Here is a 15869-nt window from a genome sequence, read left to right on the forward strand (position 1 = left end):
GAATTAAATGCCATTATGAGGTAGTACCAGATGATGTAATATAAGGAATAATACAAGATAAGAAATAATCAACGGTTTGGAGAAATAAGGGAAAACCTCAGAGTTGGTTCCATTTTCTGAGCCTTGAAAGAAGAGCAAGGGGAATGCAGAAAGTTGAGAGGAAGGAGAACATTCTTGACAGAAAGAAAACCCATGAAAAAGAAAGGCACAATATCATAAATGTGGCAGTGTATCCAGAAATTGTCAAGGCTTGGCTAGCGATAGAAAACCAGAAAGCCAAATACTGCCACAGCTTAAAGAACCTAGTGCACAAAGTTAAGGAATCTGGACTTCATCCAGAAAACAGAATTTATCTAAAGAAAGCTTTAAAGAAGAAAAATAATAGTGGGAAATGTGATTTTGAGAAAGGCAACTCTGTGATAATATGGATATTCAATTAGTGGGGAAATAGACTGAAGACAAGGAGAGCAAGGATAAAGCAAATTCAATGGCTTGAAGGCTGATTCTGGATCAGATTTAGATGCCAATATTGGCATGGCAATGGACACAGATTCCAGATACCAGGAGACAGCCTTGACAGATGTGAGTGCTTGGATATGAGGTTCAGAAACTCTTTGCATTTATATAATGTAAGATATAGTTTTGATTGTTCAATTATGCCCTAATGTTTGACTTAAAGTCTGATACTTCCAACCTCATCCTTCCTTCTATCCTGCTTTTTGAATAAGTTGGCTTCTCTAGGTATTGGAATAGCAAGAAAACAAACTTGACAGATGAATCACACCACTACAATCCCTACTATAGTCCACCTTGCACATCTGCCATGTATGATATCTGAATTGTCCTAGGACTTAAGTATCTTCATCTGTATCCTGCAAGAAAAGTTTTGAAGATGAAATGTAACTATAATTAATCCCCTCCTGCATCATTTAAGATTGTATTTGGCTGTGTGCAATTGCAACCTGAATACTGTGAATAAACCAAAGAAGGATTAATAAAGAAAACACAGTGCTACAGGTTTTCACAATTTCAGAGGGTCTCATACACATTGTATCCCTTAAAATTGTGGTCCAGTGGGTCTCACATGCAAAGGCTGCAATGTGGATGGAGCCCCTCAGGTACAATGTGATGGTACTCAGAGTCAGGGCTGATAGAACTGCTTGGGTTCCATTTTCCTGCTCTGCCACCTCTGGCATATGCTTTCCTCCTGAATGCAAGGTGATTTCTGCAGTTCCAGGGATTATGTCCACATTCGGGTCAGAAATAAAGCAGAACAGAAATAGACAGAGACCTTCTCCTCTAAAGTCTTTGACTTTGGGCAGGGGTAGCCGGGAGAGACAACCCATCCAGCAACATTTGCTTATTTATCTCACAACCAGAACTGATTTGCATTGCCTTCGATAGCTACAAAGGAGTCTGAGAAAATCAGTATAGAGTTGCCCAGAGAAAATCAGGATTGTTAGTAAAGAACCAGGGCATAAGGATATTAGATAGAAAACAGGGTTCACTGTGCCCAATAACCTGAAATCAGACACTGTCTGAAGAGACCACAGATGATTAGGGCTTGACAACATGAGCCCCCCATCCAATCCAGAATGTCCTCTCTGGTTTATCATCTATCATCTTATATACTTTATATATTTATTTTATTTCTTACTTGAAAAGAAGTTTGATGTGTGCAGGAATTTCTGTCTCTTTGATTATATTCTGTATTTCCCAATGCTTAGAACTGTGACTGGTACAAAGTAAGTACTTAATATTTGTTACATGAGTAAATGAATATTCATCCCAGCCAGGGACTCAATGGATCTGAGCTCTCCCTTGCAACGTGGAGGAAAGTGCGTAAGAGCGGAGCTCAAAATGTACTGCTGAGATGTCCATATTTACATCCTTGTAAAAGTTGTTGAAACTTTAAAACGAAACTTTCAAAGAACTGATCCATAAGCATGGCCTCACAGCTACCACTAGAGGATTCTGTAGTTAAAAAAAAAAAAAAAATTAGAAGATGGAACTAAAAATAATATAAGTTCTATAACCCATGGAGCTTAGAGCAATTCCCCAAGGCAGGACTTCAGCAAAAAGATACAAGGATAGAAATCGCCACCAGGAGGAGCTACTGAGAGATCTTACTTTTCTAAATACGCCATTAGGAGGAGAAGATGCCCTCCAGCCAGGAAGACATCTTGATTTGGAGATTTCGGCAGTTCTTTGCTAAACCCAAGTGATTACTTTCACAAGAGGAGAACATTGACTCTGATTTTCTACTTTGCATGAATGAGAAGAGTCGAGGGATCAAGATTCATTATGTACTTTACAGAAATGAGAGACTATCACTTTCCCACTAGCAAACTAAGTGATCTGCGTAGGTCTGTGAGGTCTTTTCCCCACAGAGGGGGGAAGAATTAGAAACACATAGTGAGGATTCCCTGAATAGAAAGATGCAAAAGAGCAATGTGACACTTAGATTCACAGCACAGAAGGTCCAGGCTAGGGATTGTTAGGAGAAGTGAACAATCAGTGTGCCAAGTCACTTACAGGTGGAGTATGAGATCTTGCTCCCTAAAGATTTGCCAGGTGAAAATGCTGGAAATCAAAATCTTCAGTAATATGAATGAATAATCTATTAACTACCTCTCATAATGGGCTAGTAATTGCCTCATTTGGTCTGAAAATTGCCTTGAATTAAACTAACCAACTGCAAAGATGTGTTACAAGGGTAAAACTATAAAAATTAAAATACATGCCTTCCCATTACAAGTGAGTTGAATAAAATTGTTATATAGATACTCTGGGATTTCACTTATTTGATGTTTTAGGGATTAAAAAGAATGCATTAGAAGAAATTCTGTTCCTGTTAAATTCCATTTAAAATGACTTTGCTGCTTAATTTTATTGGCCTATTAAGAAATTATCAGATAGTATTTTATAAAATCAGTGTATGCACCGCAAATGCAATTAACATTTTCTCCACAGATAAACAAAATGCATATTTTCTGCTTCTGGGTTCTCAGAACTTGATAAAATAAAAATAAAATTGTATACATAAAAATAGAGTTGTCAACATTGTAGATATTAAAAAGTGTGTATATATGTATGTAATATAGGTATTAAATATACATATCAGATAACATTGGAGACTTGGCATTTTGCAGTCTAAAAAATCCTAGACTCACAGAAAACCATGTTCAAATTCCTGAGATACCATTTTCTCACCATGTGACCTTGGGTAATACACTGCATATTTCTAAAATCTAGTTTCCCAACCTATGAAATGAAGATCTGAATTCTTTTAACTAGTTAAGTGATTTAGTGGGAAAACCAAGAAAATGTGCTTAGCATACTGCCTAGCAAGCAGCCATTTCTTGATAATTGTTTGTCAAATATGAAACAAATATAAAACTTGGGGCAATCCTGACCAGCTTTTTCTATTTGGGGATATGAAACTCCTATGTATGAGATTTGATGGGCCATGAAAAACCTCCCACATGGAACTATATCCCCTCTTGGCCCTGTTAAAGGCTTAGAAGACACCATGTCATACTTTCAGTTGAATTAAGGCAACCAAGCCACATTTTAAAATTCATATGTTCAGTATCTCTAATAGACAGAATATTGGCCTCCATGCCCTAACCTGTAGATATTTTACCTTATATGGCAAAAGGGATTGTGCAGATGTGATGAAATTAAGGACCTTGAGATGGAGAAATTACTTTAGATTATCTTGGTAGGACCATTCTAATCCTTAATCAGAGAATTTTTTCCTTAATCAGAGAATTTTTCCAGGTCAGGTCAGAGAGATGAGACAAAAGATGGAGGAGGAGAGATACAAAGCATTTATTAAGTTCAACATGCCATTGCTAGCTTTGAAGATGGAGGTCAAATGCAGGCAGTGTCTACAAACTGGTAATGGCCTTCAGATGACAGCCAGTAAGAAAACAGGGATTTCAGTCCTGCAACCACAAGGAATTGAATTCTGCTAACAGTAGGAATGAGTAAGAAACAGATAATACCCCTAGAGTCTCCAGAAAGGAGACAGTGCTTTTAGCCCAGTGACACTCCTATCAGACTTCTGACCTATGGAACGCTAAGATAATAAATTTGTGTTGTTTAAGCTTTACATAGTTAGGAATTTGGCCTCATCCAAATAGAAGTCTAGTCTTTGACCTCACCTATTAGGTAGTAATCTCTTGGTCCCTGGAAAGTCCTGCCTGCTAAAAGTGTCTTTGTCTAACAACATGATTTATTTGGATCACACAGCATGAGTTCCAACCTCTGAAGAAACTAGAGACTAAACGTGTAAGCCTGACATCAGGGAGAGGTTGGAGACTTAGAGTCAGCCACTCGGGCAATGTGCTATTGAGCCTTAATAAAAACTCTGGATACTAAATCTTTGTGGGTGAGCTTCCCTGGCTGACAATATTTTGTGTGTATTGTCACACATGGTGGCCTAGAAGAGTTAACACCATCCATGACTCAGTGAGACCAGGAAGGCCAGAAGCTCTGTGTTTGGACCCCTCACAGACTCAGCTCTATGTGTCTCTTTCTTCAGTTAATTTTAATTTGTATCTTTTCCCCATAATAAATCATTCAGTTAGTAGTGAGATCTGTGAGTCATCCTAAAGAATTATCAAACCATGGGGGCCCTCAAATTTGTAGCCAGTTGGTCTGCAGTAAGTGACCCTGGGAACTTCTAAACTTGTGGCTGGTGTCTGAAGTGAGGGCAGTCTTGTGGAAACTGTTCCCTCAGACTTGGCAGTTGGGTTAACTCTGTGCATGTTACTAAATTTTGTAGTAAGTTGTTTAAGCAGCAATAGAAAACTAATACAAAAACTAATAATCAGAGAGAGACTCTTTCCAAGATGGCGGAGGAGTAAGACGCAGAGATCATCTTCCTCCCCACAGATACACCAGAAATACATCTACACGTGGAGCAACTCCTACAGAACACCTGCTGATCGCTGGCAGGAGACCTCAGACCACCCAAAAGGCAAGAAACTCCCCACGTCCCTGGGTAGGGCAAGAGAAAGAGGAATGAACAGAGACAAAGGGATAAGGACGGTACCTGCACCAGTGGGAGGGAGCAGCTGTGAAGGAGGAAAGGTCTCCACACACTAGGAGCCCCTTCGCGGGCAGAGATTGCGGGAGGCGGAGCGGGGAGCTTCGGAGCCGCGGAGGACAGCACAGCAACAGGGGCGCGGAGGGCAAAGCGGAGAGATTCCCGCACAGAGGATCGGCGCCGACCGGCGCTCACCAGCCCGAGAGGCTCGTGTGCTCACCCGCCGGGGGCGGGCGGGGCTGCGAGCTGAGGCTCGGTTTCGGTTTCGGTCGGAGCTCAGGGAGAGGACTGGGGTTGGCGGCTTGAACATAGCCCGAAGGGGTTAGTGCGCCACGGCTATTTCTCTCCCTTTTATTCTGAGCCGAGTGGATGAAAGGCTCTTGCTGCTCCAGCCAGGAGTCAGGACTCTGCCTCTGAGGTGGGAGAGCCAACTTCAGAACACTCGTCAAGAAGAGACCTCCCAGCCCCACATAATATCAAACGGCGAAAATCTCCCAGAGATCTCCATCTCAACACCAGCACCCAGCTTCGCTCAACGACCAGCAAGCTACAGTGCTGGACAACCTATGCCAACCATATAGCAAAACAGGAACACAACCCCACCCACTAGCAGAGAGGCTGCCTAAAATCATAATAAGTCCACAGACACCCCAAAACACACCACCAGACGTGGACCTGCCCACTAGAGAGACAAGATCTAGCCTCATACACCACAACACAGCCACTAGTCCCCTCCACCAGGAAGCCTACACAACGCACTGAACCAACCTTAGCCACTGGAGACAGACATCAAAAACAACGGGAGCTACGAACTTGCAGCCTGCAAAAAGGTGAACCCAATCACAGTAAGATAAGCAAAATGAGAAGACAGAAAAACACACAGCAGATGAAGGAGCAGGATAAAAACCCACCAGACCTAACAAATGAAGAGGAAATAGGCAGTCTACCTGAAAAAGAGTTCAGAATAATGATAGTAAAGATGATCCAAAATCTTGGAAATAGAATGGACAAAATGCAAGAAGCAGTTAACAAGGACCTAGAAGAAATAAAGATGAAACAGACAATGATGAACAACACAATAAATGAAATGAAAAATACTCTAGATGGGATCAATAGCAGAATAAATGAGGCAGAAGAACGGATAAGTGACCTGGAAGATAAAATAGTGGAAATAACTACTGCAGAGCAGAATAAAGAAAAAAGAATGAAAAGAACTGAGGACAGTCTCAGAGACCTCTGGGACAACATTAAACGCACCAACATTCGAATTATAGGGGTTCCAGAAGAAGAAGAGAAAAAGAAAGGGACTGAGAAAATATTTGAAGAGATTATAGTTGAAAACTTCCCTAATATGGGAAAGGAAATCGTTAATCAAGTCCAGGAAGCACAGAGAGTCCCATACAGGATAAATTCAAGGAGAAATACGCCAAGACACATATTAATCAAACTGTCAAAAACTAAATACAAAGAAAGCATATTAAAAGCAGCAAGGGAAAAACAACAAATAACACACAAGGGAATCCCCATAAGGTTAACAGCTGATCTCTCAGCAGAAACTCTACAAGCCAGAAGGGAGTGGCAGGACATACTGAAAGTGATGAAGGAGAAAAACCTGCAACCAAGATTACTCTACCCAGCAAGGATCTCATTCAGATTTGATGGAGAAATTAAAACCTTTACAGACAAGCAAAAGCTGAGAGAGTTCAGCACCACCAAACCAGCTTTACAACAAATGCTAAAGGAACTTCTCTAGACAAAAACACAAGAGAAGGAAAAGTCCTATAATAACGAACCCAAAACAATTTAGAAAATGGGAATAGGAACATACATATCGATAATTACCTTAAATGTAAATGGACTAAATGCTCCCACCAAAAGACACAGATTGGCTGAATGGATACAAAAACAAGACCCATATATATGCTGTCTACAAGAGACCCACTTCAGACCTAGAGACACATACAGACTGAAAGTAAGGGGATGGAAAAAGATATTCCATGCAAATGGAAACCAAAAGAAAGCTGGAGTAGCAATTCTCATATCAGACAAAATAGACTTTAAAATAAGGACTATCAGAAGAGACAAAGAAGGACACTACATAATGATTAAGGGATCGATCCAAGAAGAAGATATAACAATTGTAAATATTTATGCACCCAACATAGGAGCACCTCAATACATAAGGCAAAAACTAGCAGCCATAAAAGGGGAAATCGACAGTAACACATTCATAGTAGGGGACTTCAACACCCCACTTTCACCAATGGACAGATCATCCAAAATGAAAATAAATAAGGAAACACAAGCTTTAAATGATACATTAAACAGGATGGACTTAATTGATATTTATAGGACACTCCATCCAAAAACAACAGAATACACATTTTTCTCAAGTGCTCATGGAACATTCTCCAGGATAGATCATATCTTGGGTCACAAATCAAGCCTTGGTAAATTTAAGAAAATTGAAATTATATCAAGTATCTTTTCCGACCACAACGCCATGAGATTAGATATCAATTATAGGAAAAGAGCAGTAAAAAATACAAACACATGGAGGCTAAACAATACACTACTTAGTAACGAAGTGATCACTGAAGAAATCAAAGAGGAAATTAAAAAATACCTAGAAACAAATGACAATGGAGATACAACGACCCAAAACCTATGGGATGCAGCAAAAGCAGTTCTAAGAGGGAAGTTTATAGCAATACAAGCCCACCTTAAGAAGCAGGAAACATCTCGAATAAACAACCTAACCTTGCACCTCAAGCAATTAGAGAAAGAAGAACAAAAAAACCCCAGAGTTAGCAGAAGGAAAGAAATCATAAAAATCAGATCAGAAATAAATGAAAAAGAAATGAAGGAAACAATAGCAAAGATCAATAAAACTAAAAGCTGGTTCTTTGAGAAGATTAACAAAATTGATAAACCATTAGCCAGACTCATCAAGAAAATAAGGGAGAAGACTCAAATCAATAGAATCAGAAATGAAAAAGGAGAAGTAACAACTGACACTGCAGAAATACAAAAAATCATGAGGGATTACTACAAGCAACTCTATGCCAATAAAATGGACAATCTGGAAGAAATGGACAAATTCTTAGAAATGCACAAACTGCCAAGACTGAATCAGGAAGAAATAGAAAATATGAACAGACCAATCACAAACACTGAAATTGAAACTGTGATTAAAAATCTTCCAACAAACAAAAGCCCAGGACCAGATGGCTTCACAGGCGAATTCTATCAAACATTTAGAGAAGAGCTAACACCTATTCTTCTCAAACTCTTCCAAAATATAGCAGAGGGAGGAACACTCCCAAACTCATTCTACGAGGCCACCATCACCTTGATACCAAAACCAGACAAGGATGTCACAAAGAAAGAAAACTACAGGCCAATATCACTGATGAACATAGATGCAAAAATCCTCAACAAAATACTAGCAAACAGAATCCAACAGCACATTAAAAGGATCATACACCATGATCAAGTGGGGTTTATTCCAGGAATGCAAGGATTCTTCAATATACGCAAATCTATCAATGTGATTAACCATATTAACAAATTGAAGGAGAAAAACCATATGATCATCTCAATAGATGCAGAGAAAGCTTTTGACAAAATTCAACACCCATTTATGATAAAAACCCTGCAGAAAGTAGGTGTAGAGGGAACTTTCCTCAATATAATAAAGGCCGTATATGACAAGCCCACAGCCAACATCATCCTCAATGGCGAAAAACTGAAAGCATTTCCACTAAGGTCAGGAACAAGACAAGGTTGCCCACTCTCACCACTCTTATTCAACATAGTTTTGGAAGTTTTAGCCACAGCAATCAGAGAAGAAAAGGAAATAAAAGGAATCCAAATCGGAAAAGAAGAAGTAAAGCTGTCACTGTTTGCAGATGACATGATACTATACATAGAGAATCCTAAAGATGCTACCAGAAAACTACTAGAGCTAATCAATGAATTTGGTAAAGTAGCAGGATACAAAATTAATGCACAGAAATCTCTGGCATTCCTATATACTAATGATGAAAAATCTGAAAGTGAAATCAAGAAAACACTCCCATTTACCATTGCAACAAAAAGAATAAAATATCTAGGAATAAACCTACCTAAGGAGACAAAAGACCTGTATGCAGAAAATTATAAGACACTGATGAAAGAAATTAAAGATGATACAAACAGATGGAGAGATATACCATGTTCTTGGATTGGAAGAATCAACATTGTGAAAATGACTCTACTTCCCAAAGCAATCTATAGATTCAATGCAATCCCTATCAAACTACCACTGGCATTTTTCACAGAACTAGAACAAAAAATTTCACAATTTGTATGGAAACACAAAAGACCCCGAATAGCCAAAGCAATCTTGAGAACAAAAAATGGAGCTGGAGGAATCAGGCTGCCTGACTTCAGACTATACTACAAAGCTACAGTAATCAAGACAGTATGGTACTGGCACAAAAACAGAAAGATAGATCAATGGAATAGGATAGAAAGCCCAGAGATAAACCCATGCACATATGGTCACCTTATCTTTGATAAAGGTGGCAGGAATATACAGTGGAGAAAGGACAGCCTCTTCAATAAGTGGTGCTGGGAAAATTGGATAGGTACATGTAAAAGTATGAGATTAGATCACTCCCTAACACCATACACAAAAATAAGCTCAAAATGGATTAAAGACCTAAATGTAAGGCCAGAAACTATCAAACTCTTAGAGGAAAACATAGGCAGAACACTCTATGACATAAATCACAGCAAGATCCTTCTTGACCCATCTCCTAGAGTAATGGAGATAAAAACAAAAATAAACAAATGGGACCTAATGAAACTTCAAAGCTTTTGCACAGCAAAGGAAACCATAAACAAGACCAAAAGACAGCCCTCAGAATGGGAGAAAATATTTGCAAATGAATCAACTGACAAAGGATTAATCTCTAAAATTTACAGGCAGCTCATGCAGCTCAATAACAAAAAAATAAACAACCCAATCCAAAAATGGGCAGAAGACCTAAATAGACATTTCTCCAAAGAAGATATACAGACTGCCAACAAACACATGAAAGAATGCTCAACATCATTAATCATTAGAGAAATGCAAATCAAAACTACAATGAGATATCATCTCACACCAGTCAGAATGGCCATCATCAAAAAATCTAGAAACAATAAATGCTGGAGAGGGTGTGGAGAAAAGGGAACACTCTTGCACTGCTGGTGGGAATGTGAATTGGTTCAGCCACTATGGAGAACAGTATGGAGGTTCCTTAAAAAACTACAAATAGAACTACCATATGACCCAGCAATCCCACTACTAGGTATATACCCTGAGGAAACCAGAATTCAGAAAGAGTCATGTACCAAAATGTTCATTGCAGCTCTATTTACAATAGCCCGGAGATGGAAACAACCTAAGTGCCCGCCGTCGGATGAATGGATAAAGAAGATGTGGCACATATATACAATGGAATATTACTCAGCCATAAAAAGAAACGAAATTGAGCTATTTGTAATGAGGTGGATAGATCTAGAGTCTGTCATACAGAGTGAAGTAAGTCAGAAAGAGAAGGACAAATACCGTATGCTAACACATATATATGGAATTTAAGAAAAAAAAAATGTTATGAAGAACCTAGGGGTAAAACAGGAATAAAGACAGAGACCTACTGGAGAACAGACTTGAGGATATGGGGAGGGGGAAGGGTGAGGTGTGTTAGGGCGAGAGAGAGACATGGACATATATATACTAACAAACGTAAGGTAGATAGCCAGTGGGAAGCAGCCGCATGGCACAGGGAAACCGGTTCGGTTCTTTGTGGCTGCCTGGAGGGGTGGGATAGGGAGGGTGGGAGGGAGGGAGACAAAGAGGGAAGAGATATGGGAACATATATATATGTATAACTGACTCACTCTGTTATAAAGCAGAAACTAACACACCATTGTAAAGCAATTATACCCCAATAAAGATGTTAAAAAAATAAAATAAAATAAAATAAAATAAAAAAAAAACTAATAATCATGAAAAGGATAAAACAAATAGCTCACTGGGAGTAACTCGCCTTAAGAGGATGGACTTAGAATAGTAAATATCAATAGGGGGATGGGGCTGGAGAAGAGTAGAATAAAGCTGAGGGAACAAAGTGCCAGCCTGAGAGTAGAACCGCAGAGGAGAAGTCCACATTGATGCCGAAAACTTGGCCTCTGTGCACCTATGCTAATCAAATCTCAGAGACACAGTTTTGGGTGAAGTAGACAAGAATAGCTTTATTGCTTTGCCAGGCCAAGGGGAGCATAGCAGGTTCCTTCCCTTGAAAACTGCATGTCCCAACCTTCTAGGATATGGTGAGGAGTTTTATAGCAATAGCTCAATGGTGGGATTGCTCATAAGATTAGGGTGTGTGCAGGGCCTGCACTCCTTTAATCTGGTCTCAGGCAATCTGCTGAGTTTCTGTGGTTCTTCATCTGGACTCAGGTGGACTTCTTGAAGAGCTTCTCTTGTTCTTTAATCTAGAATGAAGAATGCTGACATCTTCCATTTGTTGGGAGTTTTAGTTCTATAAAGAGCTTAGAAGATACTGTTATGTGTATCCCTTGAGGCAGAACCAGAACTCTGCTTCAAGGCTGCACTATTGTTTCTTGACTGTTCCTCCCCTATCTCTGCCTCCCCCTCCCTTCCCTGATTAGCAACAGTTTGAATCTGCCCTTTGGGACTCAGGGGAGGTCATGGAGGCTGGAGTCTTTTCACTATAAACAAGAAATGGGGGACATGGAAAGGCTTTCATGCCCAGGAGTCCCATAGTGTCCTGCTCGGTTTCAACACTGGATAGGGGACAGTGCAGCAGAAAGAGTCATCCTAAGAATATTTAGTGAGGGAACAGAAAGGCTTAAGGGATACTGTCCAATTATATTAGCCATACGAGAGTTTCTGCCAGCCAAATCAGAGAGTTTACTTCCCAGGTCCTGCTTTACAAATAGAGGTTTAAGAAGTCTCTCCTGGGTGCAATTACTGGTGAATAAACCTCAGTCCCAATACAGTAAAAGTAACCTGTGTAGCCTCTTTCGAGAAATTCATTTTAAAATGATTTGGTGGTAGGTAAGGGGTTCGTTTTTTGATGTATTGGCTTTCCTAGTATCCTCAGTTCAATTTATTATGCAGCCATCATAGGTCCCAGGATGCTTTTCTGTTGGCCTTGTGGCAGTCTTGGATAAATTCCACTATCAACCATGCAAAATGGTTTCTCTGAGTTTCTGTGGATTCAGATCTTCTAAAGAGTTACATTTCCATCTTATTGATTCATATGAAAATATTTCAAACAATCACATAAGAAAATGTTTCTTCCAAATTCCTCCTTGGCTGAGTTGAACATTTATACAGTGTACAAAGAGCAAAAGGTAAACTTCATGTACATTGGGAACAGGTTGCTTTCCAAGTAACTCAGCCAAAGAGGAAGGATTTCTTGGGTTCACTGGGAAGTGGCCCAGAGCTAATTACTTCAGCACTCCAGATATGGCAACCTTCCTTCTACCACCTCTTACTCATGACACATCCTGATGATTTCATAGCTCAGAAAACCTTGATTCCAGCCCTTGAATGGAGAATCTTGCCATATCACTGCCAAGTTTTCTTTATGCCCCTACTTCTAAGGTGATTGACATCTGCTCACAAAAGTGGGCATCAATTATTAAAATCAGGATAAATACAATGCTGGTTATTACCTGAATCATACTAGACAAATTTAGAGATAATAACTTAATCCAACTATAACAACCTCTAAAAAATAAAAAGGATATCTTTTAGGAATGGTGAAACCAAATCAAGTAAGACTTTGGGTTTTAGGCAGTCACATCATCCTCTTTTATGAAGTTTTATTGGTTCTTATGGAGACTACTCCTTGTATATTATTTAAGACTTGTTTTCATCCAAATAAAAGTAGTGACAGGCAAGCAGCACACTCTCAGTGTATCAAGTGGAAAGTGATAAAGTTACAGAAAAGAAGCAGCATTTAGATATTCGAATTTGCACTTGTGAATGTGGCAGTGGATTGGATGTCTAGGTTATTCAGCCTCAAATTCAGTCCAGGCCTGCTTGAGCCACAAAGCAAACCTCAGCAAATTTAAGAAAATTGAAATCATATCAAGGATCTATTCTGGCAAAAATGCTATGAGATTAGAAATCAACTACAAGAAAAAAACTGTAAAAAACACAACCATGTGGAGGCTGAACAATACTAAACAACAAATGGATCACTGAAGAAATCAAAGAAGAAATCAAAAAATACCTGGAGACAAATTTAAATGAAAACACAATGATCCAAAGCCTATGGGACACAGCGAAAGCATTCTAAGAGGGAAGTTTATAGTGATAAAACCTTACATCAGGAAACAAGAAAAATATCAAATAAACAACCTAACCTTGCACTTAAAGCTACTAGAGAGAGAGAAGAACAAACAAAACCCAAAGTTAGTAGAAGGAAAGAAATAATAAAGATCAGAGCGGAAATAAGTGAAATAGAAACTAAAAAAATACTTTAGAAAAGATCAATGAAACTAAAAGCTGGTTCTTTGAAAAGATAAACAAAACTGATAAACCTTCAGCCAGATTCATTTAAAAAAAAGAGGGCCTAAATCAATAAAATTAGAAATGAAAAAGGAGAAGAGAAGTTACAACTGGCACCACAGAAACACAAAGGATGAGAGACTACTACAAGCAACTATATGCCAATAAAATGGACAACCTAGAAGAAATGGACAAATTCTTAGAAAGGTGCAATCTCCCAAGACTGACCCAGCAATAAACATGAATAGTCTAGGGCTGCTTTGGGAACAACTCTATGGCTTTGGAATTACCATCCATTATTACATGGTTATGCCAGAAGGGCACATGCTCTGAAATTGTTGTCAAAAAAGAAGTGATAGGTTTAACTCACCCAGTCTTTTTCATTTTCTCATTCTTCTGGGACTAAGGGAAGGGAAATACTATAAAGAGGAATTTTGAAAGCAGTTGGCCCTTTCAGGCCAAATAGGAAGCACTACTGACAAAGTATTAAATCTTAGTCAATACAGGATCCCCATGCTACTGACTTATGGGTGAGAACCTGGACACCCTGACTCTCACTGTCTATGACAACTCACTCTGTCTCATCTCTCATACCTTCTCACTAAGGCTTTTATTCCTGCTTATAAAATGGCTCTCAAATTCATCCCTCTTTTCCCACTGCCTAGTAATCCTTCTAACTAAGAGACTGTATCAACCTCTTATTTGGTTACTCTTAGCTCCAATTTCTATCATCCTCTGCTGTCCAGTCAACCATTTGAAGCACATTCAAATCCTCTGAAGTATGTCACCTTTTAATTTGTATGCAAACTCCTAAACCCGGCAAATAAGGTCTTCTAAATTCTGGCCTTTATCACTCAGCTCTATTTCATGCTCTCATTCTAATTCTTATCCAAAGTTATTTACTGCCCCTGTACACATTGTGCCCTTGGGACTTTCCCTCTGTTATTTCCTTTCCTAAAATTGCTCCCTTCTTTCTTCTTTTCTAACACCCAAATACTATGCTTGAATCCAGATCAGACTCTGGCTTGACCATGAAGTATTCCCTGATCCTCTGTCCTGGGACTGCTCACTCCTTCCCCTGTGCTCTCTTAGCAAATCAGACTGCATTTTTCATATAGTCTTGATCACACTCTCCTTTATTTTATCATTCACTACCTTGTGAACTCAGAGAATATAAAATTATTATCTGATATAACTCACGATCTGCATACAAGACTGGCACATGATGCAAATACAATAAATATTGCATAATTCACCCTGATGCTCTAACTTTCCCATTTTTCTACCTGTGTGTTTATTTACACAGGTTTTATGGTGTGGTGGTAAAGAGTTCAGCCTCTGGGAGCCAAACTATCTGGATTTGAATCTTGGCTCTGTCCCCTAATATCTGTGTGATCTTAGGGAAGTTACTCCATGAGGATAATAAAGACCTCACATGATCATCACAAGAATTAAATGAGCTGATATGAGTAAAACATTTAGAACAGTGCCTGGTACACTCTTCAATATTCAATAAAGGTCACAAATTCACTTAGCTAAACTCTCCCTCAAGCCTGTGATCATTGACTAACAAATGGCAGGGTGGCATGCTGTGCAGAGCTTTTGTTCAGAATGAGTCCTGGAGCTGAGGGGTCTGGACCAGAAAAGATCTAGCAGATTCTGCAGTCTTGGAAAACACTGAGCCAGGATGACAGAGTCCACTAAGACAGAAAGGAGTAGGCAGGTCCGAATGAGCAGAAACCAGAGACCAGGAGGTCAGAGTCTGCAAGGGTGGCTCCATGAGCAGCTTGGAAAGCACCTAGTCCTAGGGCAGAGGTGGCTTGCTGTCTGCTCCACATTTGCTTTCCCTTCCAGGAGCAGGCAGACCTGGAAACTCAGGCAAATAACAGAGCTAGAGAAAACCAAAGGGCTTCATCTGGCCATAGCCCTGTGGAGGCAAACACAAAGATCCACCCCATCTCATGCTGATATAACCAGAGGATATGCAGTTCACACATCCCCTGGGTTAATCCCTTGACAGACAAATCAGTGACCATCTCAATCTACATTAGGTTAATCCTTTGTTGTTGTTGTTGTTGTTGTTGTTGTTGTTGTGCTGCACACGGGCCTCTCACCGCTGCGGCCCCTCCCGCCGTGGAGCACGGGCTCCGGACATGCAGGCTCAGCGGGCATGGCTCACGGGCCCAGCTGCTCCGCAGCATGTGGGATCTTCCCGGACCGGGGCACAAACCCGTG

The 15869-nt window shown here is 39.8% G+C and overlaps 1 pseudogene; it reads left to right on the plus strand.

Moving 5' to 3' along the window:
* LOC103086773 (cytokine receptor-like factor 3) overlaps positions 1-15869 on the plus strand; it is a 39119-nt pseudogene that overhangs the window by 21469 nt on the left and 1781 nt on the right.

Source organism: Lipotes vexillifer, unplaced genomic scaffold (assembly GCF_000442215.2).
Source record: "Lipotes vexillifer unplaced genomic scaffold, Lipotes_vexillifer_v1.1 scaffold377, whole genome shotgun sequence".
Classification (NCBI taxonomy): Eukaryota; Metazoa; Chordata; class Mammalia; order Artiodactyla; family Lipotidae; genus Lipotes; species Lipotes vexillifer.